Genomic DNA, 19417 nt, shown 5'->3' with positions numbered 1-19417 from the left:
GACACTGGGATGGGATATGGACACTGGGATGGGATATGGACACTGGGATGGGATATGGAAACGGGGATGGGATATGGAAACAGGGATGGGATACGGGCTTTGGGATTCTGTGGGAACTCGGCGCACCTCTCCTGATGCCCAGAGCTACCGAGAGAACCCTTGGGGAGCTCGGGAGCCTTGGGATGTTGCTAATAATACCTGGTGGCTCAACTTTGACCCTACAAGAGATGTACCACCTGTATGTGGGGATATAAGAATCACTGGCGTGTAAAAGATATAGAAATAGAACATTTACAGGTCAAAACACAGATTTTAGGATTTTGGTACAGGGGGGTTGGAAAACAAGATGGAGGGAGTTGGGGCCTGCCTCGTGGCTCTTCCTCCTTCTTCATGTCTTCCATTTTCTGTGTGACACAGATATTTTTGATAGGTTCTTAGAGAAGGTACGCTTAGTAATAAAAATGATAAGTATTGGGGACAAAGATAAATATAGTTTACGTAGTCTTTGTTATAAAAAGATGCGACCGCCCTGTGGGCAGTCAGAGTGCCCTTGGCTGCCTTGCTGGTCGGACCCCAGCTGGGCAGAAAGAAAATCTTTGTAGATAAGAAATAATAAACAACCTTGAAGACCAAAAACCTGAGAGTCCAGCCTGGTCCTTTGGAGCCCGGGAAGCGAGCCCATCTCACCCTTGTCTGGGCAGAGACAAATAACAGAGAGCCCGGACAGGAATAGATATGGACATTGGGATTGGGTACGGACATTGGGAATGGGATATGGACACCATGGACGGGACATGGACATTGGGAATGGGATATGGACAGTGGAGGTGGGATATGGACAGTGGAGGTGGGATATGGACAACGGGGATGGGACATGGACACTGGGATGGGATATGGACACCGGGGATGGGTTACGGACACCGGGACGGGACATGGCCACCATGGATGGGCTATAGGCACAGCCACAACCCCAGGAGGTGACAGTGCCACCCCCAGAGCAGGGCTGGTCGTTATGGTGATGAACGGGACCCTCCCCCCAGCAGGAGGAGCCGCCCCTCACCTGCACCTGGGGGGGGCTCTCAACTCCCACCCCCTCCTTGTCCCCTCCCCCAGCCGTGTCCCCTCTTCTGGCCGGACCCCGTCCCCAAATTCCCCCCTCAAATCCCCCCCCACCCCCCACCTTTCCGCGCGTTAAGCCCCGCCCTTTTCTCTAGCCCCGCCTTTCCACCGTTTCCCACCTCCAATTGGCCGCACCCCGCGTCAATCATCCCGCTCCGCCCCGCCCCCTGTGCGCCGCGCATCGAGCACTTCCGCCCTACCTCCTGCTCCACCCTCCGCGCCTTCCTATTCGCTATCATTCCCGCCAATCACATCTTAGCCAATCACCTACCTCCCTTTCCTATCCCCCCGCCTGTGGCGCGCTCCTATTGGCCGACGCCGCCTCGATTTTTGCATAAAACCGGCGCCGCGTGGCGCCCCCTTGCGGACGCGGCGCGTTCCTGCGGCTGTCGCGCCGCGCTCCGGTATCGGCGACAGCGCGCGGCGATATCGCGACATGGCGGCCGCACCGCGGGGTGGCCGGGCACGGACGGACCCGCGGGTGGCCCTCGGGGACACCCCCGCGGGGTTTGTCACCCGTGTGACGTCAGAGCCCCGCTCGGGATTTCCTGTGGGGTTTCCCCCGGAATTCCCCCCCCCGTTTTGTTCCACTTTTTTCTTGCTCCGTTCCTCTTTTTTAATTCTCTTCCCCTCCTCTTTTAATTCAATTTTCTCCCTTTTTTTCCCCTTTTCCCCTCCCCTTTAAATTTCATTTTTCACCCTTTTTACCCCTCTCTTCCCCCCCCTCGTAGATTCCATTTTTCCTCCCGTTTTTTCACTTTTTATTCCCTTTCTCCCCGTCCTTTCCCCCTTTTTATTCCCCTTTTATCCCTTTTTTTCCCTCGTTTTTATTCCCTTTTCCTCATATTTCCCCAGTTTTAATTCCCTTTTCCCCCTGAATATTTTTTATTTATTTTGTTTTCTTTTTTTTTTTCCTGTTCTTTTTTTCCCCTTTGTTTTGTTTTTTGTTTTGTTTTGCTTTTTTTAAAATTATTATTTTGTAGGATTGATATTTTTGGGGCTTTTTTTGGGGTGTGTACCAGGGAGCTCGGTATTTTGGGGGGAACTTTAGGTTATTTTGGTTTTTGTTTTTTTGGGTTTTTTTTTTAGGGTTATTTAGGATTGGTTTGGATTTTTTACTTCGTTACTTTTTTTGGGTTGGTTTTGATGTTTTTTTGGATATTTTGGGTGGTGTTGGGGGTTATTTTGGAGTTATTTTAGTTTTGCTATTTTTGAGAGGTTATTTTTGGCTTTTTTCGGGTTTTTTGGGGGGGGATTGGGGTGTTTTGGGGGTATTTTATGTAGGTTTTTTTTTTTATTTTTCAGAGCTTATTTGTGGGTGATTTTTGGCTTGTTTGGGTTTTTTGAGATTTTTTGGGGGGAGTTATTTGAGGAATATTTTGGGATTATTTTGGGTGCAATCTGGGGCAATTTGGGGATTATTTTGATGGAGATTTTTTCCCCTTTTTGTGTTATTTAAAGCAATTTATTCTCTGCTCAGCCATGATTGATTTGAGGGGAGGGTCCCCAAATGTCCCAAATGGGGGGGGGGGGGGGGGTTGGGGACCCCAAAATGTGACAGAGTGGGGGATGGGACACTTCAGTCAGGGACAGATTTGGGGTCATGGGGGGGGAAGGGGGGGGGGGGTGACACCGGGATTTGGGACATTGGGGACGGGGGTGGGGTGGGGGGGACCTGGATTTGGGTTGGGGATCCCTGGATAACGGGGGGTGATCCCACTGGATTTGGGGGATGAGATCCCTGGATTGAGGGATAATCCCACTGGATTTGGGGGGATGAAATCCCATGGATATGGGGATAATCCCACTGGATTTGGGGGATGAGACCCCTGGATTGGGGGGATGAGATCCCACTGGATTGGGGGGGTGAGATCCCACTGGATTTGGGGATAATCCCACTGGATTTGGGGGATGAGATCCCACTGGATTGGGGGATAATCCCACTGGATTGGGGGATGAGATCCCACTGGATTGGGGGATAATCCCACTGGATTGGGGGATGAGATCCCACTGGATTGGGGGATAATCCCACTGGATTTGGGGGATGAGATCCCTGGATTGGGGGGATGAAATCCCACTGGATTGGGGGATGAGATCCCACTGGATTTGGGGATAATCCCACTGGATTTGGGGGATGAGATCCCACTGGATTGGGGGATGAGATCCCTGGATTGGGGGATGATCCCACTGGTTTGGGGGATGAGATCCCACTGGATTTGGGGATAATCCCGTGGGTTTGGGGGGATGAGATCCCACTGGATTTGGGGGATAATCCCACTGGATTGGGGGATGAGATCCCACTGGATTTGGGGGATGAGATCCCACTGGATTGGGGATAATCCCACTGGATTGGGGGATGAGATCCCACTGGATTTGGGGGGATGAGATCCCACTGGATTGGGGTATAATCCCATGGGTTTGGGGAGATGATCCCATTGGATATGGGGGGTGATCCCATTGGATATGGGGAAGGAGATCCTGCTGGATTGGGGGGGATGAGATCCCACTGGATTGGGGGATAATCCCACAGTTTTTGGGGTGATGAGACCCCTGGATTAGGGGAGATGATCCCATTGGATATGGGGAAGGAGATCCCGCTGGATTGGGGGATTGATCCCACTGGTTTTGGGGCATGATCCTCTCGGGTGGGGGGGATGAGATCCCTAAATAAGGGGGGGATGATCCCTCTGGATATGGGGATTGATCCCACTGGATAAGGGGGATGAACCCATTGGTTTGGGGGGATGATTCTCTTGGATAAGGGGGGATGAACCCACTGGTTTGGGGGATGAGATCTCTGAACAGAGGGGATGATCCCACTGGATAAGGGGGGTTGATCCCACTGGTTTTGGGGGATTATCCCACTGGAGAGAGGCAATGACACCACTGGATATGGGGAATGATCCTGTGGGATTTGGGGGATGAGATCCCAGTGTTTTTGGGGGAGGATCCTGCTGGAGAGAGGGGATGAGATCCCTGGATATGGGGGATGAATTCCATAAATGGGGGAATGATCCCACTGGATATGGGGGATGAACCCATTGGTTTTGTGGGATGATTCTCTTGGATAAGGGAGGATGATCCCACTGGATTAGGGATGTTCCTCCCCCTGGATATTGGGGAAGAGATCCCACTGGGTTTGGGGGATGAGATCCCTGGATATGGGGTATGGATTCCCTAAACAGGGGGATGATCCCACTGGATATGGGGGGATGAATTCCCTGGATGGGGAGGATGAGATCCCAGTGGTTTTGGGGGATCATCCCACTGATCTTTGGGGGATTGACCCTCCTGGATACGAGGAGGATCATCCCATTCTTTTGGAGGGATCATCCCACTGAATTTTGGGAGGGATCACCCCACGGGATAAAAGGGATCATCCCACTGATTTTTGGGGGATTGGATATCCTGGATAAGAGTGAGATCATCCCATTCTTCAGGAGGGATCACCCCACAGGATGGGAGGGATCAGCCCAAAGTTTTGGGGGGGATCATCCCACAGGATAAAAGGGATCACCCCACAGGGTAAGGGGGATCATCCCACAGTATTGGAGGGATCATCCCACTGATTTTGGGGGATTGAACCTCTTAGATATGAGGGGGATCATCCCACAGGATAGGGACGATCACTCCACAGCTTTGGATGGATCATCCCACAGGATAAAAGGGATCATCCCACAGGATGGGAGGGATCATCCCACTGATTTTTGGGGGATTGGATATCCTGGATAAGAGTGGGATCATCCCATTCTTCTGGAGGGATCACCCCACAGGATGGGAGGGATCTTCCCACAAGATAGGGATGATCGTCCCACACTTTTGGAGGGATCATCCCAAAGTTTTGGATGGATCATCCCACAGGATAAAAGGGATCACCCCACAGGGTAAGGGGGATCATCCCACAGTTTGGGAGGGATCATCCCATCAGATAAAGAGGGATCAACCCACTCATTTCTGGGCGATTGAACCTCCTGGATATGAGCGGGATCACCCCACAGGATGGGAGGGATCATCCCACAAAGTAGGGATGATCATCCCGCAGTTTGGGAGGGATCATCCCGCAGGATAAGGGGGATCATCCCACAGGATGGGAGGGATCATCCCACAGGATAAGGGGGATCATCCCACAGGATGGGAGGGATCATCCCACAGTTTTGGAGGGATCACCCCGCAGGATAAGGGGGATCATCCCACAGGATAAGGGAGATCATCCCACAGGATGGGAGGGATCATCCCACAGTTTTGGAGGGATCACCCCATGGGATAAGGGGGATCATCCCATAGGATGGGAGGGATCATCCCACAAGGTAGGGATGGATCATTCCACAATTTTGGATGGATCACCCCCCCAGGATAAGGGGGATCATCCCACAGGATGGGAGGGATCATCCCACAAGGCAGGGATGATTGTCCCACAGTTTGGGAGGGATCACCCCCCAGGATAAGGGGGATCATCCCACAGTTTTGGATGGATCACCCCCCCAGGATAAGGGGGATCATCCCACAGTTTGGATGGATCACCCCCCCAGGATAAGGGGGATCATCCCACAGTTTGGGAGGGATCACCCCGCAGGATAAGGGGGATCATCCCACAGTTTTGGATGGATCACCCCCCAGGATAAGGGGGATCATCCCACAGTTTGGGAGGGATCACCCCCCAGGATAAGGGGGATCATCCCACAGTTCAGGACGTGTCTGAGCCCCCTGGATCCAGGAATCATCCAGCATTAACAGGATCACCCCACAATTCCCAGAACCTCCCAAACCCCCATAACCCCCCCCCTCCCCTCCTTGGGGACCCCACGGGGGTGACCCCACGGGGGTGACGCTCAGGGGGCGCTCAGGGGGCGCTGAGGTCCCTCTGGCACACCCAGGGGAAGCTGAAGTTGCAGTTGTGGTCGTTCCAGAGCCCCGCGCCCACCGGGTGGATCTGCACGCAGCGCTCGCCGCCCCAGCGGCCGTGGTCGGTGCTGTCCGGCTGGCCTGGAGCCCAGAAACTGCCCCGGGGGCGCCGTCAGGGCGGCAGCCGCGGGGTCGGGGATCGTCCCACCGGGTCAGGGCGGCAGCCGCGGGGTCGGGGCGGCAGCCCGGGGGGTCGGGGATCATCCCACCGGGTCAGGGCGGCAGCCCGCGGGGTCCGGGGATCATCCCGCGGGGTCGGGGATCATCCCACCGGGTCAGGGCGGCATCCCGGGGGGGTCGGGGCATCGTCCCGCGGGGTCGGGGGATCATCCCGCAGAATCAGGGATCATCCCACGGGGACGGGGGATCATCCCACGGGGTCAGGGGATCGTCCCGCGGGGTTTAGGGGATCGTCCCGCCGAGGTCGGAGGATCGTCCCGCGGGGTCAGGGGATCGTCCCACGGGGTCGGGGGATCGTCCCGCGGGGTTTAGGGGATCGTCCCGCCGGGGTCAGGGGATCGTCCCGCCGGGGTCAGGGGATCGTCCTGCGGGATCGGGGCATCGTCCCGCGGGGTCGGGGGATCATCCCGCGGGGTCAGGGGATCATCCCGCGGGGTCGGGGCGGCATCCTGGGGGGGTCGGGGGATCGTCCCGGGGGGGTCGGGGCATCGTCCCACGGGGTCAGGGGATCGTCCTGCGGGATCGGGGGATCGTCCCGCGGGGTTTAGGGGATCGTCCCGCGGGGTTGGGGCGGCATCCCGTGGGGGTCAGGGGATCATCCCACGGGGGTCGGGATCGTCCCGCGGGGTCGGGGGATCGTCCCACAGGGGTCGGGGATCATCCCACGGGGTCGGGGGATCATCCCGCGGGTTTTAGGGGATCATCCCGCGGGGTTTAGGGGATCTGAGCCCCACGGATTAGTGGGGTCATCCCATGGGGTCAGGGCATCGTCCCGCGGGGTCAGGGGATCGTCCCGCGGGGTTTAGGAGATCTGAATCCCCCAGATTAGTGGGGTCATCCTGCGGGGTTTAGGGATTCTGAGCCCCATGGATTAGTGGGATCATCCCACTGGATTTAGGGGAACTGTGCCCCATGTATTAGTGGGATCATCCCGATGGATTTAGGGGATCTGAGCCCCCCGGATTAGTGGGGTGATCCCGCGGGGTCGGGGGATCGTCCCGCGGGGTCGGGGATCATCCCACGGGGGTCAGGGCATCATCCCGCGGGGTTTAGGGGATCGTCCCGTGAGGTTTAGGGGATCTGAGCCCCCAGATTAGTGGGATCATCCCACTGGATTTAGGGGATCATCCCACTGGATTTGGGGGATCTGTGCCCCATGTAGTAGTGGGATGATCCCACTGGATTTAGGGGATCTGAGTCCACTGGATTTAGGGGATCTGAGTCCCATGGATTAGTAGGATGACCCCACTGGATTAGTAGGATCAACCCACTAGGTTTAGGGGATCAGTGTCCCATGGATTAGTGGGATCATCCCACAGGATTAATGGGATCATCCCACTGATTTTTGCGGGATTGAGCCTGCTCAGCGCTGGGGCACAGCCGCATCCCCAGGTGTCCCCAGGTGTCCCCAGGTGTCCCCAGGTGTCCCCACCCCGCTCACCTGTGATCAGGGGAATAGGGGGTCCCGTCCGACCAGCGCCAGGAGCCCCCCGCGCCCGTGGCCGCCAGCCCGATCCAGTAGGTGCCACCGCGGGCCTCCCGGGCCAGGTAGGCCTGGGGACACCGGGACAGGTGAGGGGACACGGGGACAGGGGAGGGGACACGGGGACAGGTGAGGGGACACGGGGACAGGGGAGGGGACACGGGGACAGGGAGGGGACACGGGGACACGGGAGGGGACACGGGGACAGGGGAGGGGACACGGGGACAGGTGAGGGGACACGGGGATGGGGACACGCGGACAGGTGAGGGGACACGCGGACAGGTGAGGGACACGGGGACAGGGGAGGGGACATGGGGACAGGTGAGGGGACACGGGGAAGGGGACACGGGGACAGGTGAGGGGACACGGGGACAGGTGAGGGGACACGGGGACGGGTGAGGGGACACGGGGATGGGGACACGGGGACAGGTGAGGGGACACGCGGACAGGTGAGGGGACACCGGGACAGGGGAGGGGGCACGGGACAGGTGAGGGACATGGGGACAGGTGAGGGGACACGGGGAGGGGACACAGGGGAATGGGGGACAGGGGGCAAGGGGAACAGGTGGGATGGGGTGGGAAAGGGTGACATCGATGGGGGACACGGGGACAGGGGAGGGGATGAGGGGACATGGGAATGGGGGACAGGGGGGAGGGGACAAGGAGAACAGGTAGGATGGGGTGAGAAAAAGGGACAGGGGCAAGGGGGACCAAGGAGGGGACACGGGAGAGTGTGGCAGGGGATGGGGGGGACAGGAGAGGGGACACGGGGACACGGGAGGGGACAGCAGAATGGAGGACAGGGGAGCAGGTAGGATGGGCTGGGAAGGGGGGCATGGGTGAGGGGACAGGTGAGACAGAGGAGGGGACATGGGAGGGTGTGGCAGGGGACACAGGGACAGGTAGGGGGACATGGGAAGGGAGGGGGCAGGGGGTGTGCAGGTAGGAGAGGGTGGGGGACAACCACGGGGCACAGGACAGGGTTTGGGGACAGGGTTTGGGGACAGGACAGGATCTAGGGACAGGGGCTGTGTGCAGGATTTGGGGACAGGATTTGGGGACAGGACAGGATTTGGGGACAGGGGCTGTGCTGGAATTTGGGGATGGGATTTGGGGACAGGATTTGGGGACAGGACAGGATTTGGGGACAGGGACTGTGTCTGGGATTTGGGGACAGGACAGGATTTGGGACAGGGACTGTGTCTGGGATTTGGGGACCTGACAGGGGCTGTGCTGGAATTTGGGGACAGGACAGGATTTGGGGACAGGGTTTGGGGACAGGACAGGATCTAGGGACAGGGGCTGTGTCCAGGATTTGGGAACAGGACAGGATTTGGGGACAGGGGCTGTGCTGGAATTTGGGGACCTGATGGGGGCTGGGGACAGGGTTTGGGGACAGGACAGGATCTAGGGACAAGGGCTGTGCTGGGATTTGGGGACGGGATTTGAGGACAGGACAGGATTTGGGGACAGGGGCTGTGTGCAGAATTTGGGGACAGGACAGGGTTTGGGGACAGGACAGGATTTGGGGACGGGTTTTGGGGACAGGACAGGATTTGGGGACAGGATTTGGGGACAGGATTTGGGGACAGGCCCCTGCAGGTGCCCAGGCAGACGCTGCTCAGGTGGGAGGGGACAGAGCAGGACAGGCCAGGAGTGGCCGTGCCCGGGGGTGTCCCCAGCCTCACCTGCTCCTCGGCGCTGGTGACAGTGGCCAGGTGCGCGTGTGTCACCGCGCAGGCGGCCTCGGCCGCGGCCCAGGGCTGCCGCTGAACCGAGAACAGGTAAATCTTGCCCCGGTGGTAGCGCCAGCCCAGCGCCAGCGCCTGCAGCCACCGCCCTGCGCGGGGACACGGCGACACCCCTGTCACACCCCCTGTCACCGCCCTTGTCACCTCCCCGAGCCCGGCACCCCACAGCCACTGCCCTGCGTGGGGACTGGGCCACTCCTCCCATCCCGTCACTGCCATTGTCACCTCCCCGAGGTGACACGAGCACAGGGCGACCCCCTTGTCACACCCCCTGTCACACCTTGTCACTTCTGTGTGGGGACACGGCCACCCCCCTGTGTCACACCCCCCTGTGTCACACCCCCCTGTCACACCCCCCTGTGTCACACCCCTCCCGTCACACCCCCCTGTCACACCCTCCTGTCACACCCCGTGTCACCGCCTTTGTCACCTCCCCGAGCCCTGTGCAGGGACACGGCCACCCCTCTGTGACACCCTCCTGTCACACCCCGTGTCACCGCCTTTGTCACCTCCCCCCGTCACCCACCGAGCCGGTCCTGCCGCCGTTGTGCCGCTGAAGGGGTGTCACCTGTGGGGACATGGGGACAGGGACAGGGGTTGGGGACAGGGGACACGGGCTGGGGCAGGATATGGGGACAGGGGACACGGGCTAGGACAGGATATGGGGACAGGTTAGGGACAAGGGCTGCGGGCTGGGGACAAGGTTTGGGGACAGGGGCAGGGACTGTGGGCTGGGGACAGTTTGGGGACAGGAGCTGTGGGCAGGAGCTGGGGACAGGGGACAGGGTTTGGGGACAGGGGCTGTGGGCAGGGTTTGGGACCAGGACGGGAGTTGGGGACAGGACGGGACTCGGGGACGGGGACAGGATTTGGGGACAGGGTCCATGAACAGGATTTGGGACCAGGACGGGGCTTGGGGACAGGACGGGAGCTGGGGACAGGGGCTGTTCGTGGCATTTGGGGACAGCGGGTGCAGAACGGGGGCTGCAGGCAGGGTCTGGTGACAGGGGCCGGTGACACATTGGGGACAGCGCCAGTCGCGGGGGTCCCTCACCGTCGGGCTCGGGCCCCAGCGGGTCGGTGGCCGCTGCCAGCTCCGCCCGCGCCGCCCGCAGCTCCCCCCGGCTCTGCACGTCTGGGGGGGGGACAGGGGTGTGACAGGACCCCCGACCCTGCACGAGGACCCCCAATCCCTGCCCGGGACCCTTCAGCTCCTCCCGACCCAGAGACGCCCCCAGCCCGACCTGGCCGTGCCCGTTTTGGGGTGGGGACAGCACCGGGAGAGGACCCGCGACCCCTGCCCGGGGACCCCCGGCCGCTCCCTGCCCGTGCCCGGAGCCCTCTGCCCGCTCCCGGCCCCCTCCCCATCCCAGCCCCTCTCCAGACCCCAGCCCCATTCCCTGCCCCTTCCCGGCCCCCTCCCCATCCCAGCCCCACTCCCTGCCCCTTCCCAGCCCCCTCCCCACTCCCGGCCCTTCTCCAACCCCTCCCCAGCCCCCAGTCCCTTCCCAGCCCCCTCCCCATCCCGCTCCCCACTCCCAGCCCTTCTCCAGCCCCTCCTCAAACCCCGGCCCCTCTCCCAGTCCTTTCCCAGCCCCTCTCCAGCCCCCTGCCCGCTCCCATCCCCACCCCAGCCTTTCCCTACCCCATTCCCCGCCCCACTTCCAGGCCCTTCCCAACCCCTCTCCAAACCCCAGCCCCTTTTCCAGCCCCTTTCCAGACTTTTTCCCAGCCCCTCCCCAACCCCTCTCCCACTTTCATCCTTTCCCGGCCCTTCCCCAGACCCTTCCCCAAACCCCAGCCCCTTTCCAGCCCCTTTCCCAACCCCGCTCCCGCTTCCATCCCTCCCTAGCCCCTCCCCATTTCCCCATTCCCAGCCCCTTTCCCAGCCCCTCCCCAAACCCCAGCCCCAGTCCCAGTGCCTTTCCCAAACTCCAGTCCCATTCCCAGCCCATTCTCAGTCCCTTTCCCAAACCCCAGCCCCTTCCTAGCCTCTCTTCCACTTCCATCCCCCCCCAGCCCCTTTCCCAACCCCTCCCCAAACTCCAATCCCTTCCTAACCCCTCTCCCAGCCCCTATCCCAAACCCCAGCCCCTTCCCTGTCCATCTCCAACCTCTCCCCATTCCCAGCCCCTCCCCAGCCTCTCCCAGCCCCGTTCCCATCCGCTCCCAGCTCCTTTCCCAGCCCCTCCCCAAATCCCAGACCCTTCCTAGCCCCAGTCCCGGTCCCTTTCCCAAACTCCAGTCCCATTCCCAGCCCCTTTCCCAACCCCTCCCCAAACCCCAGCCCCTTCCTAACCCCTGTCCCATTTCCATCCCCTCCCAGCCCCTTTCCCAGCCCGTCCCCAAACTCCAGCCCCTCTCCCAGCCCCAATCCCAAACCCCAGCCCCTTCCCAGTCCATCTCCAACCTCTCCCCATTCCCAGCCCATTCCCAAATCCCCTTTCTCAGCCCTCTCCCCAAATCCCAGTCCGTTCCCAGCCCCATTCCCGGTCCCTTTCCCAAACCCCAGCCCCATTCCCAGCCCCTCTCTCACCCTTCCCGCCTGTCCCCCCGCCTGTCCCCCCGCCTGTCCCTCTGGCTGTCCCCCCGGCTGTCCCCCCGGCTGTCCCCCTGCCTGTCCCCCTGCCTGTCCCTCTGGCTGTCCCCCCGTCTGTCCCCCGGCTGTCCCCCCGGCTGTCCTTCTGGCTGTCCCCCTGCCTGTCCCCGGCTGTCCCCCCGGCTGTCGGCTGTCCTTCTGCCTGTCCCCCGCTGTCCCCTGGCTGTCCCCCTTGCTGTCCCTCTGGCTGTCCCCCTGGCTGTCCCCCGCTGTCCCCCAGTGCTGTCCCCTGGCTGTCCCCCGCTGTCCCCCGCTGTCCCCCGCTGTCCCCCGCTGTCCCCCGCTGTCCCCTGGCTGTCCCCTGGCTGTCCCCCGCTGTCCCCCGCTGTCCCCCGCTGTCCCCCTGCCTGTCCCCCTGCCTGTCCCCCTGCCTGTCCCCGGCTGTCCCCCGGCTGTCCCCGGCTGTCCCCCGCTGTCCCCACTCACAGAGGGTGCCCAGCGCCGCCAGCCCCGCCGCCAGCAGCAGCAGCGCGGCCGCGCCCAGCGCCCGGCCACAGGCGCGACACCGCGGGGACCGCGCCGGGGGCGGCGGCCGGGGATCCCCGCGGGCCCGGGGCGGCGGGTACCGGATCTCCAGCGTCTCGTACAGGTCGGGGCTGCTGGCCATGGCGACACGCTGGGGACACGCTGGGGACACGCTGGGGACAGGGACGGTGCCGGCCCCGCTTCCTGCCCCGTGCCCGCCGGGGAACAGGAACCCCGCTGGTGCCACCCGCCCGGCGTCACGCGTGTCCCCACGCCCCCAGGGGACAGCCAGCCCGCCTGGGGACAGGCAGGGGATGAGGGGGCTGGACCCTGCGGCCAGGCATGACTGTGTCCCTGGGTGTCCCTGATCCTGTCCCCATCCTTGTCCCTGTCCCCAGTCCTGATTCTGTCACTGAACTGGTCCCTGTCCCTGATCCTGTCCCCATCCTTGTCCCTGACTCTGTCCCTGATCCTGATCGTGTCCTATCCTGTCCCCTATCCCTGATCCCTCCATCCAATGTCCCATCCCTGATCCTGTCCTTGTCCCTGTCCCTGACTCTGTCCCTGATCCTGTCCCCATCCTTGTCCCTGTCCCCAGTCCTGATTCTGCCACTGGACTGGTCCCTGTCCCTGTCTGTTCCTGATCCTGTCACCGTCCTTGTCCCTGACTCAGTCCCTGATCCTGATCGTGTCCCCATCCTTGTCCCCAATCCTGTCCCTGATCCTGACCCTGTCCTTGTCCCTGTCCCTGTCCTCTGTCCCTGTCTGATCCTGTCCCCATCCTTGTCCCCATCCTTGTCCCTGTGTCTGTCACTGATCCTGATCGTGTCCCTGTCCTTGTCTGTCTCTGGTCCTGTCCCCATCCTTGTCCCTGTCCCCAGTCCTGATTCTGTCACTGGACTGGTCCCTGTCCCCTCACTCTGTCCCTGATCCTGTCCCCATCCTTGTCCCTGACCTGTCCCTGATCCTGACCATGTCCCTATCCTTGTCCCCAGTCCTGTCCCCATCCTTGTCCCTGTGTCTGTCCCTGTCCTTGTCCCTGTCTCTGTCCCCAGTCCTGATCCTGCCACTGAACTTGTCCCTGCCTGGCCCCATCCCCATCCTTGTCCCCAATGCTGTCCCCATCCTTGTCCCTGACTCTGTCCCTGATCCTGACCCTGTCCCCATCCTTGTCTCTGACTCTGTCCCCATCCTTGTCCCTGATCCTGGCCCTGTCCCTGGACTTGTCCCTGTCCCTGTCACTGACCTTGTTCCAGTCACTGTCGCAGACCCTGAACTTGTCCCAGTCCCTCTGTCCCCAGCCACATCCCTGTGTCCCCAAATCCCCGTGTCCCTATGTCCCTGTGTCCCTAAATCCCTGTGTCCCTGTGTCCCCAAATCCCTGTGTCCCTGTCCCTGTGTCCCCAAATCCCTGTGTCCCTGTGTCCCTGTCCCTGTGTCCCTGTCCCTGTGACCCTAAATCCCTGTGACCCTAAATCCCTGTGTCCCTGTGTCCCTAAATCCCTGTGTCCCTGTATCCCTGTGTCCCTGTGTCCCCAAATCCCTGTGTCCCTGTATCCCTGTGTCCCTGTGTCCCTAAATCCGTGTCCCTGTCCCTGTGTCCCTGTGACCCTAAATCCCTGTGTCCCTGTATCCCTGTGTCCCTAAATCCCCATGTCCCTAAATCCCCATGTCCCTGTCCCTGTGACCCTAAATCCCTGTGTCCCTGTCCCTGTGTCCCTGTATCCCTAAATCCCTGTGTCCCTGTGTCCCTGTGTCCCTGTGTCCCTAAATCCCTGTGTCCCCAAATCCCTGTGTCCCTAAATCCCTGTGTCCCTGTGTCCCCAAATCCCTGTGTCCCTGTATCCCTGTGTCCCTAAATCCCTGTGTCCCTGTGTCCCTGTATCCCTATGTCCCTAAATCCCTGTGTCCCTAAATCCCTGTGTCCCTGTGACCCTAAATCCCTGTGTCCCTGTGTCCTGTGTCCCTGTGTCCCTGTATCCCTATGTCCCTAAATCCCTGTGACCCTAAATCCCTGTGTCCCCGTGTCCCCGTGTCCCTGTCCCTGTCCCTGTCCCCACAGCCCCCCCAGCTCCCCTCTCCCCCCTCAGGCCCGGAAATCCCAGAGCATCCCCGCAATCCCAGCGGGATCCAACCCCAGTGTCCGACCTCGGACACTTCCAGGGATGGGGAATCCTCAGGGAAACCCCAAATTCCCGGAATTTTTGGGGTGCTGCTCCCACCCTGCTCCTCTCTGTCCTTCTTTGGGGTTCCTGCTCCTCAGTGGGGTCGGGAATCCCTGGAATGGGGACATTGTCCTGAGGGGACATTGATTCAAACTGGGAAAATTCACCCCAAAAATGGATCCAGGCACCCCAAAAGAGGTCTGGTTATCCCAAAACTGGAGAAATTCACCCCAAACTGTGAGCAGACACCCAAGAACTGGGCATGGAAACCCCAAAACTGGGTGAATTCAACCCAAAACTGGGAAAATTCACCCCAAAACTGGGAGAATCCACCCCAAACCGGGAAAATTCACCCCCAAATGGGCCAAATTCACCCCAAAACTGGGTCTGGTCACCCCAAAATTGGGAGAATTCCCCCTAACTGAACAAATTCATCCCAAAGCTGGATCCAGTCACCCCAAACTGGGAAAATTCACCCCAAACCTGGGAAATTTTCCTCAAAACTGGGAAAATTCACCCCAAAACTGGGAGCAGTCACCCCAAAGTTGGATCCAGTCACCTCAAACTGGGAGAATTCACCCCAAAACTGGGAAAATCTGCCCCAAACCGGGAGAATCCACCTCAAACTGGGAGAATCCACCCTAAAACTGGCAGAATTCATCCCAAAACTGGGAAAATCCACTCCAAACTGGGAGAATCCACCCCAAAACTGGGAGAATCCGCCCCAAAACTGGGAGAATTCACCCCAAAACTGGGAGAATTTACCCCAAACTGGGATAATCCACCCTAAAACCGGGATAATCCACCCCAAAACTGGGATAATCCACCCTAAAACTGGGGGAATTCATCCCAAAACTGGAAAAATTTACCCCAAAACCTGGAAAATCCACTCCAAACTGGGATAATCCACCCCAAAACCGGGAGAATCCACCCCAAAACCGGGAAAATTCACCCAAAAACGGGGAAAATTCACCCCAAAACGGGGAAAATTCACCCCAAAACGGGGAAAATCCACCCCAACCCGGGATAATCCACCCCAAACTGGGAGAATCCACCCCAAATCTGGGAGAATTCACCCCAAAACTGGGAGAATTCACCCCAAACCAGGAAAATTCCCCCAAACCAGGAAAATCCAGCCCAAAACAGGGAAAATTCGCCACAAACTGGGAAAATTCACCCCAAAACTGGAAAAATCCACCCCAAAACCAGGTATGGAAACCCAAAAACTGGAACTGATCATCCCAAAGTTGGAAAATCCACCTCAAAACCTGGAAAATTCACCCCAAAACCGGGAAAATCCACCCCAAAACTGGGAAAATTCACCGCAAAACTGGGAAAATCCACCCCAAAACCGGGAAAATTCACCCCAAAACCTGGAAAATTCACCCAAAACTGGGAAAATTCACCCCCAAATTGGCCAAATTCACCCCCAAAATTGGCCAAATTCCCCCCAAACTGTGCGAATCCTCCCCCACCGGGGTATTTGGGGTCCGGGGTCCCCCCGGGCACACCCGGGCCCCAATTCGGGGTCCCCTGCCGGGAATTCCCGTCCCCCCCCGGTGTCACCCCCGGTCCCGGTGCCCCCCCGGTGTCACCCCCGGTCCCGGTGCCCCCCCGGTGTCACCCCCCCGGTCCCGGTGCCCCCCCGGTGTCACCCCCGGTCCCGGTGCCCCCCCGGTGTCACCCCCGGTCCCGGTGCCCCCCCGGTGTCACCCCGGTCCCGGTGCCCCCTTGCGCAATTCCCGGTTCCTTCCCCCGCCCGCGGGCCCGTCCCGGATGTCGGGGAACGCCCGGCCTGAGTCACCCCCGGGGGCACCCGCGGCCCCCCTGGCGCCGGATCCCCCACGGGAATTCCACGGGGAATTCCACAAAAACTCCCCGAGGTCCGGCCCCGAACTGAGGTTTTGGTATTTTATTTTATTTTATTTTATTTTATTTTATTTTATTTTATTTTATTTTATTTTTATTTTAATTTTATTTTATTTTATTTTATTTTATTTTATTTTATATTTTATATTTTATTTTATTTTATTTTAAATTTTATTTTATTTTATTTTATTTTATTTTAAATTTTATTTTATTTTATTTTATTTTATTTTATATTTTATTTTATTTTATTTTATTTTATTTTATTTTATTTTATATTTTATTTTATTTTAAATTTTATTTTATTTTAAATTTTATTTTATTTTAAATTTTATTTTATTTTATTTTATTTTATTTTATTTTGTTTTATTTTATTTTTTATTTTATTTTATTTTATATTTTATTTTATTTTAAATTTTATTTTATTTTATTTTATTTTACTTTACTTTATTTTATTTTATTTTATTTTTATTTTATTTTATATTTTATATTTTATTTTATTTTATTTTATTTTATTTTATTTTAAATTTTATTTTATTTTATTTTATTTTTTGGATTTTTTTCCCACCTCGAAGGGTTCGGGGATGATGGGGTTAATGGAAAGCCTCGTCCCGATGGTCCCGGCATCCCCACCGGATCGGTCTGGGGTTGGATTTTCCTGGTTTGGAGTGAATTTTCCCAGTTTTGGGGTGAGTTTTCCCAGTTTTGGGGTGAGTTTTCCTGGTTTGGGTTGGATTTTCCCGGTTTGGGGTGAATTTTCCCAGTTTTTGGGTGAATTTGCCCAGTTTTGGGGTGGATTTTACCGGTTTTGAGGTGGATTTTCCCACTTTGGGGTGAATTTTCCCAATTTTGGGGTGGATTTGTCCAGTTTTGGGGTGAATTTTCCCAGATTTGGGGGGAATTTCCCAGTTTTGTGGTGAATTCGCCCAGTTTGGGGTGTCTGCTCCTACTTTTTGGGTTAAATTGTCCAGTTTGGGGTGAATTTTCCCAGTTTGGGATGACCCGTTCCAGTTTTTGGGTTTTCATGCCCAGTTTTGAGGTGAATTTCCCAGTTTTAGGGTGGATTTTCCCAGTTTTGAGGTGAATTTCCCAGTCTTGGGGTGAATTCTCCCAGTTTTGGGGTGGATTTTCCCACTTTGAGCTGGATTCTCCCAGTTTGGGGTGAATTTGCCCAGTTTGGGGGACTAGTTCCAGTTTTGGGGTGAATTCTCCTGGTTTTGGGGTGGATTTTACCGGTTTGGGGGGGGAATTTTCCCACTTTGGGATGACCAGTTCCACTTTTTGGGTTTCCATGCCCAGTTTTGGGGTGGAGTTTCCCACTTTGGGATGACCAGTTCCAGGTTTTGGGTTTCCATGCCCAGTTTGGGGTTAATTTGTCCAGTTTGGGGTTAATTTGTCCAGTTTGGGGTGAATTTTCCCCATTTTGGGGTGAATTCTCCCAGTTTTGGGGTGGATTTTCCACTTTGGGGTGAATTTGCCCAGTTTGGGAGAATTTTCCTGGTTTTGGGATTTCCCAATTTGGGATGACCAGTACCAGTTTTTGGGTTTCCATGCCCAGTTTTGGGGTGGATTTGCCCACTTTGGGGTTTCTGTGCCCAGTTTGGGGTGAATTCCCCCAGTTTGGAGAGAATTCGGCCAGTTTTGCGGTATCAGCGCCCAATTTAAGGTTTTCTGTACCCATTTCTGGGGCACAGAACTCCCAGTTTTGGGGTGTCAGTGCCCATTTTTGGGGTTTCAATGTTCACTTTTTGGGGTGTCAGTGCCCATTTTTGGGGTGTATTCTCCCTTTTTTGGGGTGTATTCCCCCATTTTTGGGGTGTCAGTGCCCATTTTTGGGGTGTATTCTCCCACTTTTGGGGTGTCAGTGCCCATTTTTGGGGTGTATTCCCCCATTTTTGGGGTTCCAGCGCCCACTTTGGGGTGACTTTGCCCACTTTGGGGTTTTTGTCCCCATTTTGGGGTGTCCCCTGCCCCGGCCCTGCCCTCACCCAACGTGGCCGCCGCGGGGCTCTGACGTCACACCGGGGTGTGACCCTGACGTCACCACGTGGGCGTGCCCCTGACGTCACCACCCGCGCGCAGGGCGCCCCCTAGCGGGCCCGTCCCCGCCATCCCCCGGAGGTGACAGCGGACAGGGGAGGGTGGCACTGTCCCCTCGCCCCTCGGGGGGCTCTGGTGGCTTTGGGGCGGCCCTGGGAATGTGGGGAAGGAGCCCCCGCCCCATTCCCGACGGGAATCCCGGGGGATAGATCCCGTCCCCCCCCACAGTGACCCCAAATCCCTCCCCCATTTGGGGACCCCCGGTGTCCCCACTGGGGACATTTGGGGCGCAGATCCCGAAGGAGCCCAGCCCGGGAATGGGAGAGGAGGGAGCGGGGTGGGATGGACACATGGACAGTGGGATGGACGGATGGACAGATGGACACTGAGATAGAGGGATGGACGAATGGACAGTGGGATGGAGGGATGGGCACTGGGATGGACAAGTGGATGCTGGGATGGAGGGATGGAGGAATGGATGGATGGATGGATGGATGGATGGATGGATGGATGGATGGATGGATGGTGGATGGATGGATGGTGGATGGATGGATGGATGGATGGATGGATGATGGATGGATGGATGGATGGACAGATGGACACTGGGATGGACAGGGGGACGGATGGACAGACAGTTGGACATAAGGATGGGTGTGGGCATGGACAAAAGGACAGCGGGATGTCTGAACAGTGGGATGGACGGACAGATGGACAGACGGATGCTGAGATCGGTGCAGCTGTTGTTGGATGGACACCAGGGTGGACGAGATCACGGACAGATGGACACAGGGACGGACAGCTGGACACTGGGACGGATAGAGGGACTGGGATGGATGGACACAGGGAT

This window comes from Fringilla coelebs (genome assembly GCF_963513975.1).
Source record: "Fringilla coelebs genome assembly, chromosome: 4".
Lineage (NCBI taxonomy): Eukaryota > Metazoa > Chordata > Aves > Passeriformes > Fringillidae > Fringilla > Fringilla coelebs.
The sequence above is the reverse complement of the archived record's forward strand: the minus strand, read 5'-3'. Positions refer to the sequence as shown.